Source organism: Mesoplodon mirus (assembly GCF_964341445.2).
Source record: "Mesoplodon mirus genome assembly, chromosome: 4".
Lineage (NCBI taxonomy): Eukaryota > Metazoa > Chordata > Mammalia > Artiodactyla > Ziphiidae > Mesoplodon > Mesoplodon mirus.
This window is the reverse complement of record NC_138979.1, coordinates 43,937,994-43,945,709: the sequence shown is the minus strand read 5'-3', so window position 1 is coordinate 43,945,709 and position 7,716 is coordinate 43,937,994. Positions and strand designations below refer to the sequence as shown.

Here is a 7,716-nt window from a genome sequence, read left to right as displayed (position 1 = left end):
CCTGAGGAGACAATCAAGTAGAGACCTGCATGAAGTGAGGGAGCCAGTCACATGGAGACCTGAGGAAGCATCATGCAGAAAGAGGGCAAAATAAGGCCTTGAGTCAAAGACCAGCAAGGAGGTGAGTGAGGCAGGATCAGAGTAAGGGAGGAGAGAAAGGTGGGAAACCCGCGGGAAAGGGAGGTGAGTGCCAGGGTCTGATGGCCTTGGTGGGCCAGGAGAAGGACTTTGGATAGTATTCCAAATGTGGGAGGAAACCATTTGAGGGTCCTAAGCAGGAAAGGCACATGATCTGATTTCTATGTTAAAATAACCACTCCGACAGGTTTATAGAGAGTGGAATGTGGGGGGTATGGGAGCAAGAGTAGAAGCAGGGAGAAAGCTGGATCAAGGAATGAGAAGAGGGCCTTGCAGACGCTGCCGCCTGGAGCCTCTCCCACTGTCCAGCCATGGTCAACCCACCGTGTCCTTCGACATTGCCATCGACGGTGAGCCCTTGGACTGTGTCTCCTTCAAGCTGTTTGCAGACAAAGTTCCAAAGATAGCAGAAAATTTCCGTGCTCTGAGCACCGAGGAGAAAGGATGTGTTTATAAAAGTTCCTGCTTTCACAGAATAATGTAATTCCAGGATTTATGTGCCAGAGTTGTGACTTCACACACCATAATGGCACTGGTGGCAAGTCCATATATGGGGAGAAATTTGATAAGTTTCATCCTGAAGCATATGGGTCCTGGCATCTTGTCCATGGCAAATGCTGGAACCAACACAAGCTGTTCCCAGTTTTTCATCTGCACTGCCAAGATTGAGTGGTTGGATGGCAAACCTGTGTCTTTGGCAAGGTGAAAGAGGGAATGAATACTGTGGAAGCCATGGAATGCTTTGGGTCCACGAATGGCAAGACCAGCAAGAAGATCACCATTGCTGACTGTGGACAAATCTAATAAATTTGACTTGTGTTTTATCTGAACCACCAGACCATTCTTTCTGCTCAGGAGAGCACCCCTTCACCCCCATCTGCTTGAAATATCCTATAATCTTTGTACTCCCACTGCAGTTCTTTGGCTTCCATATTTTCCTCATCCCTCTCCAAGTTTAGCTGGATTGCAAAATTAACTTTATGACTATGAAATAAAAACTAAACAGAAAAAAAAGGAATGAGAAGAGGATGATAGCTCAGGCCATGAAACAGAAGGCATCTCCCATTTCCACAAAGAGAGGGTCCCCAAAAAGTATTTTAGCCAACTTGAATATACGATTTCCAGAATGTGAATTAAATAGTCAAATTTCTACTTAGAGAAAGCTAGTATTTTAATTTCATTCACATACATATTTAAATAACATCCACAGAATCAATCTAGAATTACCAATTTACAAATATTTCTTCTTTGCCAATTTCACGTTACGTGAAGTAATTTTAATAAAACTCATCATAAGCATGTTTGACATCTTTTTAGAGCCACTTTTTGGGTCACTTCACACAAATTTGTAGGGCAGGCCATCTTCACTCCCCTCTAGGCCTGTTTTGAATCCATGTATGATACTGTAGCTGAATGCTTAGCCCAAACCACAAATGCCTATTGGTAAAAATTTAGGTTTTAAAGTAGAATTTATATCAGAATGTAGATTCTTTGAAGGCAAGGATACTGTTTTCTGAACTATTGTATCCCCGGTGCCTAGAGCAGGGATCAGCAAATATGGCCTATGGGCCAAATCTGTGAACACAGGTTTTATAAACAGTTTTATTGGAACACCGTCAGGTCTATTAATTTGTGTATTGTCTATGGCTGGTTTTGCTCTGTAACAGCAGAATTGAACAGCTGTGACAGAGACTGTATAACTTGGAAAGCCCAAAATATTACTATCTGGCCCTTTACAGAAAAAGTTTGCTGACCCCTGGTTTAGAGCATTGTCTAGCACATAGTAGGCATTCAAAAGAAATTTGGTATTGACTAAATAGCTATAAGAAAACTCCTTATTTTCTGAAAAATGATTTTCAGAAAGGAAAAAACAAAACCTTATACTCTGCAGTATTTGTCAAATTCGTCCTCAAGCGCCCTCCACACTGGCCCCTTCTAGTGGTTCTTTTCAAGCACTAAGTGGCATGAAAGCCTTTCTGTCTGGTTCCTAAGGGAGCATTTTCTAAGGCAGCTCTCCTTCCCTCCGCACCATGAATAACTCTAAAGACATCACTTCTCTCTTCTGTGCCTCAATTTTCCACAACTTGAAAACAGAGTGTTTGTGAAACTCACGGATCAAGTGTTTTCAGAGAAAAGGAACAGCAGTAGGAGTGTTTGACTTTTATATATGGAAAAAGCAAAGGGGCAGGAGCATGGGAAGCCCATACACACACAGAGGGGTGGAAGGGCCGGTCAGCAGCTTGAGCTAGGAGAGAGAGGGCCTGTGGAAAGCAGCTTTAGAAAAGGGATTTCTTTCTCCATGTGTGCAAGCTATTTTATAAAAGCATGCTTTGAAGGGGTCCTGAAACTCTGTTCCATTCCATGTTCAATAGCTATGTACACATTTTCTGATTTTTATAGTATGCAGGCTCTCTCAGAAAAGAGTTTCCAATATTCCTATGGAGGTACGTTGGAAAGGTTTGCAGGTAGCTCAGCCTAGCTAAGGCTCTGTCGACAGCCGCACTGCTGGATATAAAATCAGCTGAAAGAATGCCAAGCTAGAAAACTGACAGAATGGTGATTGCTTTATTTATTCTTGTAGAGCAAAGTGGAAATTACCTCCCTCTGTTGAAAGAGAATCTAGTCTTAAGAGGCAGAGAGCCTATATTTTTTGGCATTGTAAGGGCTCAAAATTGTTCTGCTTTATCCTGTCTCTTTTGTCTTCTGCCACCTGGAAAGGAACAGAGAAGAGCTCTGAGAGAAGTGAGATGAACTCTTTTAAAGTGTTTTAGCAGCAATTTGTACAGAGGACGGTCCTAGGAGTGATTTTCTGTCAGCTGAACTATTGCCGGGGGCAGCAGGGAGAAGCTGTGAGGGCTCTTGCGGCCAAGCCTGAAGACCTGAAGGTATAGCCCTGCCCTGGAGCAGCCTACTCCACGACAGACTTCACGGTCAGTGAGCGAGGAAGTCGTCTATGAAAGTCAGGCTGGTAACCGAGCCTCACTTTCCTCATTAAAGAATTAACTCAGAATGTTAGAGCACCTAGGGCAAAAAAGATCACCTTAGCATGGGATCCCCTTGAGGCAGACCCCAAATGAGGCACAGGGTGTATACTTGTGAGGCATAGGAAACACCTGTAGGCAAGTGACAAAGTGAGACCTGGCAGGGAAGGAAGCAATAAAAGGTCAGATAGCAAGCCACCTACACTGTGGACAACTGGGGCTTATTCCCAGGGAGAAACTCTGGGACACTGTGTAAAACAAGAGCCACTGGGTTATCCCACACAAGGGGCAAGGGAGCTGAGCTCAGTGATTGATTGACAGTTGGTGGAGGCTGTGTTAATTCCCCCAGCACTCCCACCCTGGGCAAAGAGATGCAGATGCTGGCAGCTGGAAGCAACAGAGCACCTTAATATGGTAAGTTCCAATGGATATGGGTGGCACACGCACCACATCTGCTACAGAGCTTCTCGATAAAAGTTTCCTCTGGTCTTTTCTTGCCCACATGCCACTCCTTCATATACTTGGAAGCAGGAAGTTGGCTGGGATGGAGTAGTGACATCTGCCACTTTCACAGGGCCCATTAGCTTTTGAATCAACTTCCTGTGTCTGGGGAAAATCCCCACATTGTGGATCCAACCTCCCCAAAGTAGAACACAAATGCCCAGCCTCCCTTGCAGCTAGGACACAAGCCTGAGGTTTAGGCTCTACCAATCAGGGACACAAAGATGACACTGTTTGGGGGAAGTATGCAGTGCTGATGACAGGCTGATGGAATGTCCCTTGCTCCTGGAGAAAGGAGTGGCAGAGACATGTAGTTTGGGGTGGTGGAGGCAGCAATGCCTGTGGAGGTTTTCTAGTAGTTCAAGGTAGAATTTCTAGCACAAAACTGGCAGCTAGCCCGCTTTGATCTCCATTATATTGCAAACTGCTTAAGGGCAGAGAGAGTATTTTGTTCATGGCAGTAATCTATCCTGTACCCCTCCCCACAGTACACACACACATACTCCAGGAAAACTGCTGTGGCACACTGTAGGTCCTTTAAAAAAACATGCTTGTTTGCATATCTTTTTGAAGTTAAATGTTCCTCTCTTGGCATTCAGTACACAGTGGGTTATTTTGTGCTGAATTCCTTGCTCCCTGCAGGCTCAGAACATCAAAAGTAGCCATAAAAATCTTAGAAAGATGTATTTTCAGAACCAGAGGCAGCCATGCCTTAAACACCACCCAAAGGAGGGCACCAGCCTGGGCCCACAGAGCCCACAGCTGTCTCTAGAGAGTCAGGAAAACATCCCAGGTCAACTCCACTGGTTTGCAGAGAATGCCAGAGTCACAAGGTGTTTGAGACAGGAAGGACTTCAGGGGTCCTACTGCCCAAACTCTTCAGTCAGTAGATGAAGAAACAGGACAAGAAAGGAGAAAGTGACTTGCTCAAAGTCATCCAGATGTTCTGCCCAAGAAGGGCCTGGAGCCCCCAGCCTTTCTCCACTCGATCTCATTCTGAGAGCATGGCCTGGGGAGGTCAAACCACACTTTGCAGTGTCTGAGAAGCCCTTCCATCCTCTTCAGGGCCATTGGGAAACCAAGAGTGAACCTGGCAGCAGCCTTTCCCCAGAAATCCCAGGTGATGGCAGGGACAGTGACCTCAGTGATAGGTCCTTCAGCACTTCCTCAGCATCCCCATACCCTACCCTGCCCCCAGTCAGTCCTCTCTAACCCTTCATTTATCACCCCAGAACTTGAGAGTGAAGCCAGAATGAGAGAAAGCCACCATTACTGGGTGTCGCCCACACCACCCTTCCTGCCCATAATCTCTGGGTAATGATTCCTTTTGCCAGAAGCCCAGCTCCCGAAATAGTGTGGTGTATTGGCAGAGGTCCAGGAGCTAATAGACATGGCAGCATTGTGTCTTATGACCCGTTTTAACTGAGCTAATTTAGAATTTACCTGACCAAGAGTACCATAAAATGCACTCCTCACGATAAGATTGTTAATTACCACAGGATGACTGCCTGTGTTTGGCAGCTGGAGGGAGAACTGGAGGGGAAAGGCTGGTTTCCAGAAATAATCCTTCCCTCTGCACCAAATAGGAATTAAATGTGGGAAAGGGCAAAGGGGATGGACAGAGAGATTCACCCACAGGAACTAAACAGGGTTATAATTAGTTTGTGTGTTTGCAGGTGTCATCTTTCACCCTCTGCCCGGGGAAGAGACTGCTAGTAAGCTCAGAATCCTTTGTGTCTCTTGGAGAAGGGCATGAGATCCTTGGGGTGTTAAAGAAAGAGCTGGAAGCAAGATGACTGCTAGAAGCAAGGCAAGTGAAGTCTCTGCTGTGCAGAGAGACACCCGATGCAATGACCCCCCGAATATAACACTGTTTACTGATAGCTGCTCCCCGCAGCTATTACAGAGCTGCCTGAGAGCATCCTAATTAGTGAGGGTTGTCAGCACTCCCATTATAATCCCCAGCTGAGTGAGCTGTTTACCTCAGCCACTTCAAGTCACAGCCTCTGAAACATAGCCTTAAGTAGCCAGTCTCAATTTGTTTTTACCCCATGCCTTATTCCAGTAACTCCATGTTTCATAAGCATCTCAAATGTATATTTAAGCAGAGCAATCTCAAATCATATAAACTGGATTCTCACAGCTGTCTTATTGCTGAGATATCTATCATTTTACAAAAATGTCCTAAGTACCTTCTATCCAAATATGTTTAAGATAGGAGTTATAAGTTAGATTCAAAGCATTTTTTCCCACCACTTCACTTGCTGTTTTCTCTCAGGCTGGCTCGATATACTGGGACTTGACCTTACCACAACGGTTCTGAGTAAGCAGGAATATGTTCCTGCTTTGGGCTGTATTAGAGTATAGTCTTGTGTATTAGTCAAGAACTGTGTTCTGTGAGTTCATTCTAAGCGTGCTCTCCTTAAAATTCATTCATTCATGAAACCCATGTGAAATTTGGACTGTGTGAGATATTTAATCTTACTGCTATGCCATAAACCTTACATGACATGATCCTCCTTGATGCAAAGACCAGCCTTATTAAAAGTAACGGTGTCTTGCATTCTGAATCAAGACAGCACTTTGAAGAACAGGAATAAAACTCAAATGGGGTGACATAGGTATAAACACATGATTCATGTGGATACAGTCTTGTGAGCACTGCCTCCCCCTCTCCCCTCTCAGAATGCCCCTTCTCCATAGCCACAATTGCCAGGAGAACTCTAGGGTGAAGGGGTGTGGATGGGGCATCCTTATTTTCTTGAAGTACCAGGCAATACCCTAGGTAAGTATATCAAATGTCAGCCTTCCCTTAGGCAGTGTGGAGCTGACCTATGCTTAAGGCTGACACCAAAACCAGTGGTTTTGTGAAAAGAGAGAAGTCCAAAAGGAACTAAGAAAATAGAGCCCACACTGAATCCTTTCTGAGATCAAAGTAAAATTAGGATTAAAGATGCTTGATATGGATTCATCTATTAAACAATGCAAGATCATTAACAATAATCAAATCAATGTAATTTCAGTTTACAGAGTCATAACCTACCACTTCAAGAAACTGAATATCATTTTTTAACTTTGTATTGTAGGGATTTTAAAACATATACAAAAGCAGAGAGAATAGTTTAATGAACCCCATATATTCATCACCCAGCTTCAACACTATAAATTCCTGGTAAATATTATTTCATCTCTACTTGCCATCACCACCTCTACTCGCCCATCCCCAGATTATTTTAAAGCTAAATTCAGACTATTTCAAGAAATTTAAACAGGAATTTCACCTGCCTTAGAAAGTCCATTCTGGATGGATCACCACCTCTAGTTAGTGCACTGGGCATACTCCCTGCTACACTCTCACACCCCTACCACCCTAAAGAAGGCCTCACAACTGACCACTGCCACCAGAGATGTCCTCGCAGGGGTGTCTTCAAACACACTAAGAACCTCATCAGTGGCCCAAAATCAAAAGAAGTGACTAGGCGTCCCAAGTAAGAGCAACTACCAGATGAATCTTACAACCTGAGGGACAGCACTACTCTTGGCCTAAGAATGGCCCTCAGGAGCCAGCATGGGACAGTGTTTCCCAGTCACTATGGCAATGACAGCAAATGCTCTATTATCAATGAATTAAAAACAAGAAAGCATCGTCCTTACCACTGAAAAGCTCATTCTCCTTAAAACAAAAATAAAAAATAAACACGCACATGTGGTTTGTGAAAAAGTGTAGTCTTTACTATGGAGAAATGCATATGGAGAGTAGTATCATTGCAATGAATCCCCCCCAAAAAGTTTTTTTAAATACAGCTTGTACTATGCTACCAAAAGCTGGAGACTCCCATGTCCTCACCACTATTTATATATTTGAGACTATTCTTTCCAGAATCATATTAGGAAGACATGCAAGGGAAAAAACGCATTTGCACCCCCTGAAAAGCAACTTAACTTACTCCTCAGAGTGTGTAGAAACTTGAAGATGTAAACAAATGTGTGAAATAAATACCTAAAGTGGTAATAACCACTGAGAATTTTAAGGGTCTAAAAATATTTTTTAAATCAGCAAGCCGCTGATCTTGGCACATTAGCAGCTATTACTATA

At 43.9% G+C, this 7,716-nt stretch overlaps 1 pseudogene across 1 annotated transcript; it reads left to right on the top strand.

The window, feature by feature from the left end:
- The first annotated feature begins 633 nt into the window (after positions 1 to 633).
- On the top strand, positions 634 to 971 carry LOC309802684 (peptidyl-prolyl cis-trans isomerase A-like; annotated as a pseudogene). The gene has a single exon. The product of its transcript is annotated as a peptidyl-prolyl cis-trans isomerase A-like (transcript).
- The last annotated feature ends 6,745 nt before the right edge of the window (positions 972 to 7,716 follow it).